The sequence below is a fragment of the Prosopis cineraria genome, unplaced genomic scaffold (genome assembly GCF_029017545.1).
Source record: "Prosopis cineraria cultivar Desert tree isolate PC_DT_omini unplaced genomic scaffold, ASM2901754v1 PC13, whole genome shotgun sequence".
Classification (NCBI taxonomy): Eukaryota; Viridiplantae; Streptophyta; class Magnoliopsida; order Fabales; family Fabaceae; genus Prosopis; species Prosopis cineraria.
This window is the reverse complement of record NW_026555344.1, coordinates 18,670,752-18,683,239: the sequence shown is the minus strand read 5'-3', so window position 1 is coordinate 18,683,239 and position 12,488 is coordinate 18,670,752. Positions and strand designations below refer to the sequence as shown.

Below are 12,488 nucleotides of genomic sequence, written 5' to 3'. Positions count from 1 at the left end.
CTTCTTCCTTGCCGTGACGCCGTCTGATGTGTATGCGGGCTCGAGCTGCAACTCGCCTTCTCCTCTGTTCTGGGTGTTATAAAAGAGCACGCTAAACCTTCTCCTTCTTCCTCCTTGAATCGTTGCTGCTTCTCTTCAGTTTTAGCTGTTATTATCGTCGGTACGCTTGCCTTTACTCCATCTGTCGTTGGTCAGTCAACGAGTGATCTTTGCACTCTGTTTTCTTTATTTATTTCAGATCACCGAGCTCTTTCTCCCTTCTTTATCCAGGTGCATGTGTGAGTATTTAGATCTTCCTTCTCTTTATTATCACCAGTGATTATTGTTGGAAAGAGTTGGAGACTTGTGCTGCACCGATTGCTCCGGCTATCTTTCGTGTTCTTTGTCTCTGTTTTTTTTCCTCTTCGTTTTCTGTTTTGGTTCTATCTGTGGCGTCATCTTCGAGTAACAGCTGGGATGAGAAACCAAGTTGCCAGAGCTGCGGCAGTGCTGTTATGAATATGGATTATTGTTGCTGATTCATTTCCTGTGTTTCCTTGCGAGTAGTGCTCAGTTTTCTGCGTCCCTGTTCTGCTGCAATCTTCATTTTCTTCTTCTTTCTCCTTTGTTGTCCGCTGCCATCTGGGTTGAGAAGGTGAGAAATTTTAAACTCTCCTATTGCTAATCCACTATGTCGTGAGAGTAAGAGATAAGGACATGTGTGACGTGCGTATACGTGAAATGCAGAAGTAGAGTTGTATGCGCTACTATTACTGTTTGGTATATGTAATCATGGCAACCTCACATTGTTCTGTCATTATTCATGCTGTTACGTAAGAAAAAGAAGAAAAAGGAAGAAGAAGAGAGGAGGAATTTCTATTTAAATGAATATTGCGGTTATGCAAGGAAGCAAGATGATATTGTAGATTGAGATTCCAATTAGAAATTATGGAATTAGACGATATTGCAAGATCTCAATAAAACTGAAAAAAAAAATTAGGAAGGAAAAATATTAACATCAACTTCGACAATTATGTATGTATGTATGTTGTTTGGTAAAATACCCAGGACAAATTTATTTAATTATTTAATTATTTATTTATTTATATTCTAATAGGGTGTGCAGAAGAAAGGGAACCTGACCAAAATTGAAAGAAAGGATATCTTTAAAAATTTTGAAGCTCCGACGAGTAAGTGAATAGCATTCCATTTAATATTTTATCTTTATTTTAATAGCCTCTTCCTGAATTATTTTTCTTATGAATTATATTAATTATGAAAATTTTAAGATATCAGTGAAAGACAAACGAGTTATGATATATGCATTCATTGATTTTTACAAAGATATTTCCAAGTTTGATGGAAGTAATCTTGTATGGTTGTTAAACTTTGAAATTTATTGGATACTCGATTAATACAAAGTTATGATTTTGACAAACGTTGAGATTTGACACAATTCATGCGAGTTTGATTTTGAAAATGACAATTTAAATTCAAAATAATCATTTCTCTCGCATGTTGAAATGGGATTTCTAAGAGAACTTTACACAGAACACTGTTACTAACGGCAGTTCCGTTAGTCCGTAGCGCGCTGTGGTTAAATACTAGCTAGTTTGTTTCGTGAGTTTTATTCTCACGTTTGGTATTCGTGGGCTTCGTACCCGCGTTTGATTTCGTGGCCTGAGCCACGTTTGGTTACTTACCCTCGTGGGCTGTGTGTCCACGTTTGATTCGTAGCTCCGGCTGCGTTTGGTTATTTACCCTCGTGGACTGGTGTGTCCACGTTTGTTTTCGTGGCATAAGCCGCGTTTGGTTATTTACCCTCGTGGACTGAGTGTTCACGTTTGTAACCTGTTCTGTTGAGTTCTCGAAATTTTAAATGTTGATTAATATGTATTTTTGAAATTTATCCGGTGTTGACTAGTAATTTGTATTACTTTGAGTTATATGAGAGCAAATGGTTTCTTTAAGCATGAGAACATAAATTGTTCTCTACTTATTCTTATTTTTCAAATATGATTATAATTTATATGCTTATAATTTTGGTGGAATTACTTTCAATTATTTGACACCATTATTAGAGACTGTCAATTTAAATTTTAAGAATTTTATTATGGGAATGCTATTCACTGGAAAAATTATTTGGCTTCAGATTGGTTAGCTGACGCCGATTCTACCAGCAACCTCAAAAGGGCAACTAGCTACAGTGGGTGGATATTTTGATTGGTATTATTGTCTTTATGTAAATATATAATTTGTATGTCCTTTTGATTTGAGAGAAGAATAGATGCTCCACATAGGTTGTTGATAAACTTTATTTTTGATCTGTATATGGGTTGTTGGCTGGAAGGAGCTACGCTCCTGATTTATACTGTTATCTGTCAGAATTTTGTTGTAGAATTTTCGGGAGATCCTAGTTACAGGGGAGGTTCTGCCGAAATTTTTACAAAAATATCGACACTCTTTTATAATATTAAATCCAATAAGTTATTTTAAATTTTCATAGGATTTGATTAAATTTTGTTCCTTTCTTTTGTAAAAAAAAATGAAATCAATGTTTATTTTAAGGCTTACGGGAATGTGTAAGTGACTCATACCCGTGCCGGTCACCCTCTATTTTGGGGTGTGACAATTTGGTATCAGAGCCAAGGTTTTTACATATAAAACTATGTGGAGCAGAAACTTGCCAGTGAGGTTTCAATTATCATTATGAACCCGGGCATAATTATAATTGAGACATCATTGGAAGTTCTATAGGAAGTTTTCAAACGACGTTTGTTTTTTTTTATTGACTTTTTATTATATAAAGGAATTGTATTTTGAATTAAATATTTCTTTTGTTTCTTGATATAGTGAAATATGCCACCCAGACGTCGAGTATCTACCAGGAGCTCCACTAGCAGTAGAGCCTCTGGCAGAATTTCTCCGACAGATGATATGCCCTTGAGAGGTAGAGGACGGCGTCAGAGTAGGATCAGGGCTAGGGGTGGTCGAACCCTTAGGCCCCTTCAAGATATTCCTTCTAGAAGTGATCGAGTAAGTTCTCAATCTGAAGAACAAACAGTCCCTTCGACAAATGATACCCCAGAGGAAAATCCTATAGTTAAGTTATCGGAGTTTATGAAGCTAAACCCATCATCTTTTTCGGGAACTAATGCACGAGAGGACCCAATTGAGTTTCTCGAAGGAATTGAGAAGAGATGTAGGGCCTTGAGATGCCCTGATGCTCAGTATGTTGAATTTGCAGTGTTCCAACTTCAAGGGGTAGCAAGTACTTGGGCAAAAACAGTCCCAGGTTTGCATGCAACGAGAGCACCTTCTTTAACTTGGGAAGAATTCAAGACTACATTTCTAAATCGCTATTTGCCTCAGAGCACTAGAGACGCAAAAGTTGAAGAGTTTCTGACTTTAAAGTGTAGTAAAGGAATGTCTATAGTAGAATATGACCAGAAGTTTACTGAATTATCCTCTTTTGCTCCTCATATTATACCGACTGAAAAAGAACGAATTAGCAGGTTTGTACAAGGATTACCAGTTGACATACATGACAACATAGCACCTATGTTGAGTCGTGATATCACCTATGCTGAGATTGTTGATAGTGCATTGAGAATTGAGAATCGACATAAGGCAGAAGAAGCAATTTCTAAGAAACGCAAGAGGGAGCATGATGAGAAATTTCCTGGTTCTTCTTCCAAGAGTCATCAATTTTCAAGTCAATCTCACTTTCGTGCCTCACAATCTAAGCCTAGATCATTTGGTTCACCATCAGTAAGCACTCCCGTTGTGAGACCCAATTCTGGTAATGTGAGACCTCGAGCCCAGTCAGTGCCGAATCAATCGGGTTATGCTAGAGTCCCTTGTAATAGTTGTGGAAAATATCATTCGGGACCGTGCTATAGAGTGTCTGGTGCATGTTTTGAATGTGGACAGACGGGCCATTTGAGAAGAAATTGTCCATATCTACAGTCTGTGTCAAGTCACGGATCAATTCAACCTTCTCCTCGCCCTACTTCCTCATCAATCCCACCTGCTAGAACTGCTTCTACTTCAGCTAGCAGGGGTAAATTTGGAAGGGGAAATGGTCAGCGGGGACAATCTTCCTTAGGACAAAGGCAGGCGAGAGTTTATGCCATGACAAGACAGGATGCTAAAGCCTCAAATGCTGTTGTTACAGGTATTATAACTGTGTGTTCTAATCAAGCTTATGCATTATTTGATCCTGGATCCACTCATTCATATGTGTCCGCTTATTTTGCTAAGAGGTTGGGTAAAGAACCTATCCAACTTGATAAGTCATTTGTAGTTGGTACTCCAGTAGGGGAATCTTTAATTGTTTCTTATGTGTACAAGTCTTGTGAAGTGTCTCTTGAGGGCAGAGAAACCCTTATTGATTTGATGATGCTTGATATGATTGATTTCGATGTCATCCTGGGCATGGACTGGTTAGCTTCTTGCTATGCTACCGTTGATTGTCACTTAAAAGTAGTGAAATTTGATATTCCAGGTGAAACTTCTTTTATATTGCAAGGAAGTTTTATAGAAAGACCTACTAATCTTATTTCAGCTTTAAAAGCCCAACAATTACTGCAGAAGGGTTGTCAAGGGTTTTTTAGCGGTGATAAGGGACATTGATAAACCCACTGTTAGTTTGGATCAAATTCCTGTTATTCGGGAATTTCCTGACGTTTTTCCAGAAGAGTTACCTGGATTGCCACCTGATCGAGAGATTGAATTTGCCATTGATTTAGTTCCGGACACTCAACCAATTTCTATTCCACCTTATAGAATGGCACCTTCTGAGCTGAGAGAACTAAAGACTCAATTGCAAGAACTGTTAGATAAGGGATTTATCCGACCTAGCACATCTCCTTGGGGAGCACCAGTACTTTTTGTGAAGAAAAAGGATGGGTCATTAAGACTCTGTATTGATTATCGGCAGCTTAATAAGGTGACGGTGAAAAACAGGTACCCATTGCCTCGTATAGATGATCTTTTTGATCAGTTGCAAGGAGCTCAGTATTTTTCCAAAATAGATTTACGTTCAGGTTATCATCAATTAAAGATCAAGAAAGAGGATATACCTAAGACTGCATTTAGAACCCGATATGGTCATTATGAATTCCTAGTAATGTCATTTGGGTTAACTAATGCACCAGCAGCTTTTATGGATCTAATGAATCGGGTGTTTAGACCGTTTCTTGATAAGTTTGTGATTGTTTTTATTGATGATATTCTGATATACTCAAAGAGCCTAGAGGAGCATGAACATCATTTACGGATGGTTTTACAGACGATGAGGGAACAACAACTTTATGCCAAATTCTCTAAATGTGAATTTTGGCTTGATAAAGTTACCTTTTTAGGACATGTTGTTTCTAAAAATGGTATTCAAGTGGACCCAGGCAAAGTAGAAGCGGTGCAAAATTGGCCAAGGCCAACAACTGTTACAGAAATTCGCAGTTTCTTAGGTCTTGCAGGATATTATCGTCGTTTTGTCAAGGATTTCTCTAAAATAGCAGCTCCACTGACAAGATTAACTCAAAAGAATGTGAAATTTGAATGGAGTAACAAGTGTGAAGACAGTTTTCAAAAGTTAAAGGAGTGTTTGACTTCGGCACCAGTTTTGAGTTTACCATCAGGCAATGGAGGGTATGTAGTTTATTGCGATGCTTCTCGTGTGGGTTTAGGCTGTGTTCTAATGCAGCATGGACGAGTTATTGCTTATGCCTCAAGGAAACTTAAGAAACACGAGCAAAACTACCCAACTCATGACCTAGAGATGGCAGCAGTTGTTTTTGCGTTAAAAATTTGGCGTCACTATCTTTATGGTGAGACATGTGAAATCTATACTGATCATAAGAGTTTAAAGTACATTTTTGAGCAAAAAGATCTTAATCTTAGACAAAGAAGGTGGATGGAGTTACTGAAGGATTATGACTGTACAATTCTTTACCATCCTGGTAAGGCAAATGTGGTGGCTGATGCCTTAAGTAGAAAATCGATGGGTAGCTTGGTGCACATGACTTCGACAAGGAGGCCTTTGGTGCAAGAAATTCATAAACTTGAGCAGAGTGGAGTCAAGTTTGAAATTATTGATAAGGGACCATTTCTGGCTCATGTACAAGTTCGTTCTTCTTTAATGGATCAGATTAAGAGCGCTCAATTTTCAGATCCAAAATTATGCAAGTTAAAAGAAGCAGTTATAGCTGGAAGTAACATTGAGTTTGAAATTGACCAGGAAGGAATATTAAAGTGCAAGGGTAGAATTTGCGTGCCACACGAGGAAAACTTGAAACGACTTATCATGGAAGAGGCTCATCATTCTTCATATACCGTGCATCCAGGAGCAACTAAAATGTATCAAGATTTGAAACAACTGTATTGGTGGGATGGCATGAAAAAGGATGTGGCAGACTTTGTCTCACGCTGTTTGACATGCCAGCAAGTTAAGGCAGAACACCAAAAGCCAGCTGGGCTACACCAAAGGTTAGAAATACCAGAATGGAAGTGGGAAAATATCACAATGGACTTTGTCACCGGGTTACCTCGCACTGCTAAGGGGTATGATTCTATCTGGGTTATTGTTGATAGACTGACGAAATCAGCTCATTTCATTCCAGTAAAGACAACATATAATGTTGATAAATATGTTCAATTATATATTGATGAGATTGTGCGATTGCATGGAATTCCAATATCCATAATTTCTGATAGAGGTCCTCAATTTACTTCCCGATTTTGGAAATCTTTCCAAGAAGCTTTGGGCACTCGATTAGACCTTAGTACTGCTTTTCACCCACAAACTGATGGCCAGTCTGAGAGAACCATTCAGATACTTGAAGATATGTTAAGATCTTGTATTCTGGATTTTGGTGGCAGTTGGGACCGTTACTTAGCTTTGGTAGAGTTTTCTTATAACAACAGTTATCAATCTAGCATACAAATGGCCCCATATGAAGCACTTTACGGCAGGCAATGTAGGTCTCCTATTGGGTGGTTTGATGTTGGTGATACTAAGCTGTTGGGACCAGATTTGGTGCAAGATGCTATTGAGAAAGTGAAAATAATTAGAGAAAGATTAATAACAGCCCAAAATCGACAGAAGTCTTATGTTGATAATCGACGTCGAGAATTACAATTTATAATTGGAGACAAAGTATTTCTTAAGGTGTCTCCTATGAAAGGAGTAATGAGATTTGGGAAAAAGGGTAAATTGAGCCCAAGATATGTTGGTCCATTTGAAATTCTGGAAAAAATTGGTGCAGTTGCTTATCGTTTGGCGTTACCGCCTGAATTGTCAGGTATTCATCCGGTGTTTCATGTATCAATGTTACGGAAATATTTATATGACCCTTCTCATGTAATTGAAGCTCAGGGGATTCAAATATCCCCAGACTTATCTTATGAAGAAGTTCCAGTAGCTATTTTGGATCGACAAGTTAAGAAGTTGCGGTCAAAAGAAATCACTTCGGTGAAAGTGCTATGGCGAAATCATTCTCAAGAAGAAGCCACGTGGGAAATTGAAGCCGACATGCGTGCTAAGTACCCACACCTATTTGTGGAATAAGGTAAGTATAAATTTAAATTCGGAGGACCGAATTTCTTAAGGGGGGGAGAATGTGATAACCCTTATAAAAATAAATTAATATACATATATATATGATAATTGGTTTATGTATGTTTATATTAAATCCTTATACAATTATGCTAATAGAGGAAGCTGATGTAGTGGTAGTTGGGCTGGATTATTTTCATTTGGTCCCAAGTTCGAACCGTAGTGAGCCCATAGAATATTTTTCTTCCTTTGCTGATTTTCCTCATAAAAAATTACCAAATTACCCCTAACATAATTATATTTTTATTTACTCTTCTTTTGTTCTTCAGAAAGGATTCTGGAGCAAAAGAGAAAGAGAGAGTCGGTGGAGAGAGTAAGAGAAATCCTAGGTCTAGAAATTTCACTTCCTCCGTATACAGCAGTCACTGGCGTTGGTGTTGAGGTTCCGTCCGCCGTTGCTAGTGGATTGAGGTGTGCGTAAGTGGCTTCCTTCTTCCTTGCCGTGACGCCGTCTGATGTGTATGCGGGCTCGAGCTGCAACTCGCCTTCTCCTCTGTTCTGGGTGTTATAAAAGAGCACGCTAAACCTTCTCCTTCTTCCTCCTTGAATCGTTGCTGCTTCTCTTCAGTTTTAGCTGTTATTATCGTCGGTACGCTTGCCTTTACTCCATCTGTCGTTGGTCAGTCAACGAGTGATCTTTGCACTCTGTTTTCTTTATTTATTTCAGATCACCGAGCTCTTTCTCCCTTCTTTATCCAGGTGCATGTGTGAGTATTTAGATCTTCCTTCTCTTTATTATCACCAGTGATTATTGTGGAAAGAGTTGGAGACTTGTGCTGCACCGATTGCTCCGGCTATCTTTCGTGCTCTTTGTCTCTGTTTTTTTTTCCTCTTCGTTTTCTGTTTTGGTTCTATCTGTGGCGTCATCTTCGAGTAACAGCTGGGATGAGAAACCAAGTTGCCAGAGCTGCGGCAGTGCTGTTATGAATATGGATTATTGTTGCTGATTCATTTCCTGTGTTTCCTTGCGAGTAGTGCTCAGTTTTCTGCGTCCCTGTTCTGCTGCAATCTTCATTTTCTTCTTCTTTCTCCTTTGTTGTCCGCTGCCATCTGGGTTGAGAAGGTGAGAAATTTTAAACTCTCCTATTGCTAATCCACTATGTCGTGAGAGTAAGAGATAAGGACATGTGTGACGTGCGTATACGTGAAATGCAGAAGTAGAGTTGTATGCGCTACTATTACTGTTTGGTATATGTAATCATGGCAACCTCACATTGTTCTGTCATTATTCATGCTGTTACGTAAGAAAAAGAAGAAAAAGGAAGAAGAAGAGAGGAGGAATTTCTATTTAAATGAATATTGCGGTTATGCAAGGAAGCAAGATGATATTGTAGATTGAGATTCCAATTAGAAATTATGGAATTAGACGATATTGCAAGATCTCAATAAAACTGAAAAAAAAATTAGGAAGGAAAATATTAACATCAACTTCGACAATTATGTATGTATGTATGTTGTTTGGTAAAATACCCAGGACAAATTTATTTAATTATTTAATTATTTATTTATTTATATTCTAATAGGGTGTGCAGAAGAAAGGGAACCTGACCAAAATTGAAAGAAAGGATATCTTTAAAAATTTTGAAGCTCCGACGAGTAAGTGAATAGCATTCCATTTAATATTTTATCTTTATTTTAATAGCCTCTTCCTGAATTATTTTTCTTATGAATTATATTAATTATGAAAATTTTAAGATATCAGTGAAAGACAAACGAGTTATGATATATGCATTCATTGATTTTTACAAAGATATTTCCAAGTTTGATGGAAGTAATCTTGTATGGTTGTTAAACTTTGAAATTTATTGGATACTCGATTAATACAAAGTTATGATTTTGACAAACGTTGAGATTTGACACAATTCATGCGAGTTTGATTTTGAAAATGACAATTTAAATTCAAAATAATCATTTCTCTCGCATGTTGAAATGGGATTTCTAAGAGAACTTTACACAGAACACTGTTACTAACGGCAGTTCCGTTAGTCCGTAGCGCGCTGTGGTTAAATACTAGCTAGTTTGTTTCGTGAGTTTTATTCTCACGTTTGGTATTCGTGGGCTTCATACCCGCGTTTGATTTCGTGGCCTGAGCCACGTTTGGTTACTTACCCTCGTGGGCTGTGTGTCCACGTTTGATTCGTCGCTCCGGCTGCGTTTGGTTATTTACCCTCGTGGACTGGTGTGTCCACGTTTGTTTTCGTGGCATAAGCCGCGTTTGGTTATTTACCCTCGTGGACTGAGTGTTCACGTTTGTAACCTGTTCTGTTGAGTTCTCGAAATTTTAAATGTTGATTAATATGTATTTTTGAAATTTATCCGGTGTTGACTAGTAATTTGTATTACTTTGAGTTATATGAGAGCAAATGGTTTCTTTAAGCATGAGAACATAAATTGTTCTCTACTTATTCTTATTTTTCAAATATGATTATAATTTATATGCTTATAATTTTGGTGGAATTACTTTCAATTATTTGACACCATTATTAGAGACTGTCAATTTAAATTTTAAGAATTTTATTATGGGAATGCTATTCACTGGAAAAATTATTTGGCTTCAGATTGGTTAGCTGACGCCGATTCTACCAGCAACCTCAAAAGGGCAACTAGCTACAGTGGGTGGATATTTTGATTGGTATTATTGTCTTTATGTAAATATATAATTTGTATGTCCTTTTGATTTGAGAGAAGAATAGATGCTCCACATAGGTTGTTGATAAACTTTATTTTTGATCTGTATATGGGTTGTTGGCTGGAAGGAGCTACGCTCCTGATTTATACTGTTATCTGTCAGAATTTTGTTGTAGAATTTTCGGGAGATCCTAGTTACAGGGAGGTTCTGCCGAAATTTTTACAAAAATATCGACACTCTTTTATAATATTAAATCCAATAAGTTATTTTAAATTTTCATAGGATTTGATTAAATTTTGTTCCTTTTTTTGTAAAAATGAAATCAATGTTTATTTTAAGGCTTACGGGAATGTGTAAGTGACTCATACCCGTGCCGGTCACCCTCTATTTTGGGGCGTGACAATATGATTCCTAGTCTTCAATAATTACATGGTATACAATAGGTTTTTATGAAAAAAAGAGCAATTTCCTAAAAGAGATGAGAAAGATAAAGTGACTCTTATGGATTGAACCAAAGATATGAATTTTACATGAAAAACATATATTTATATGTAAACATTATATATTATATTGAAAAGCATTTTACTCTCATGTATAGGCTTGGGGTGCAAAACTATAGGTTTATGGTGTAAGGGGTAGGCTTAGGGTCCAAGGTCATAGGGGTTTGGTTCAAGATGCAAAGGGATAGGTGTAATGCCCTCACTAACATTACTATGCACTCCACTACAATTGATCTAATTACTTTAAAATCATTTAAGTTGTAAATATTAAAAGCTTAGGGATCCTAAAAATTTTCAGAAATCATTTTATAACTCACTCAAGTATAAATCTGATTACACACAACGGAAGTAATAAACCCATGTACTTAAGGATCTGGAAACATGCGCATTATTGAAAAACAAATTGAAATTTGGCACCGTGTGCTGTGTAACATCCTAAATTTCTTAATCCTAAGTTTAGAGGTAAATCAAGTGGGAAGTGAAAATTAAAGTGGGATTAGAGATTCAGAGGACTAATTGGTATTTTGATTGGTTTGTGTGTTGTATGAACAGATATGGGTGATATGAGTGCATTTCGGGTCAAAGCAAGTATGCGTGGTTAGAAGAAGCCTCACTATGCCAAGCGCCATGGCTTGTACTTCGTGCGCCGTGGCACATGGACCAAAAATTCACTTCATAAGTCATGAATTTCAGAAAATTTCAAAAGAGAGAAATTGAGAAACACACGAAACAGAGAGAGGAGAAGGGTTGAGAAGCTAGGTCAAGTCATTTTAGAGCGGTGGAAGGTGTTTCAGATCGGTAACTTGCTAGGTAAGCTACGTATAACTCTTACCTTCCATTCTACACAAATTTCTCTAAAAATGAGTTATAGGGAAATTGAATCGATAGAATTTGATGGGCTTGATTCTTGTCCAATAGTAATAAAAAGGTTCTTGGAAGCTAAATTAGAGCTTTGTGACTAGTTTAGAGCTGAATAGTAGAGCTTTGAACCCGGGGCTTAATTTTGGGTCTTTAGAGAGAGAAAGTTAGGTCAAAATCTGTCTTGAGTGAAATAAGACCAGTTGAGGTGATATAAAGTAGTAATTGGATAGTTATGGACTTAGAATGGATAAATGGAAAAGAGTTTACGGATGAATATAGCCCTAAATAGTAAAAATGAGTTTTTGGTCAAAATGGGCCAAATGACTAAAATGTGCCAAATGTGTTTAGATTGGCATATTGGGCGAGTGAGTAGAGAAAGGAAGCTTGAGATAAGCTTGTACGATAGTATAAATCCACAGGTAAACCTTTCTAGTGACACAAGGGTTGAGGTAACTGAATACCTTCCTTTGTTTGACTGTTTATTGTAACTGTATGCTAGTATGCTAAATAATGCATGAATTGGTTTGAATTGAGCATGTTTTGTGGCATTAAGTGATTGTGTGTGTAAAATGACTTTTGGGTGAAATGAGCATTGAAATTATGTTTTGTAATGTAAAGTGATATATATATATATATATGTTATGTATAAGAAAAAGTAAATTGTGAAAAGGGAACCTTAAATGGTTTGAGAAAGCATGATCTGAGTGGTGAGAGTTCACCCGAGTAAAGGGGATGATAACGATCGTATGGCAAGGTTTCCTTAGTATCCTGTTAGGGTACGGTGTTGGAAACAATTCTCCTTAGTGCCTTGAAAGCTGCTATGTTAGAGAAGATCTCTTGAGTGCCTATTAAGGTACTGTGTTGGAGATGAGAGATTCCTTAATATCTTTATGATATGGGT

The 12,488-nt window shown here is 37.2% G+C and overlaps 2 long non-coding RNA genes across 2 annotated transcripts; both read left to right on the top strand.

Moving 5' to 3' along the window:
• Positions 1 to 441: 441 nt before the first annotated feature.
• Positions 442 to 2,412, top strand: LOC129290299 (uncharacterized). The gene is made up of 3 exons (XR_008588304.1): positions 442 to 634; positions 1,097 to 1,169; positions 2,132 to 2,412. It is a non-coding gene; the product is annotated as an uncharacterized LOC129290299 (long non-coding RNA).
• Positions 2,413 to 8,424: 6,012 nt separating this feature from the next.
• LOC129290300 (uncharacterized) lies at positions 8,425 to 10,403 on the top strand. The gene is made up of 3 exons (XR_008588305.1): positions 8,425 to 8,660; positions 9,121 to 9,193; positions 10,156 to 10,403. It is a non-coding gene; the product is annotated as an uncharacterized LOC129290300 (long non-coding RNA).
• The last annotated feature ends 2,085 nt before the right edge of the window (positions 10,404 to 12,488 follow it).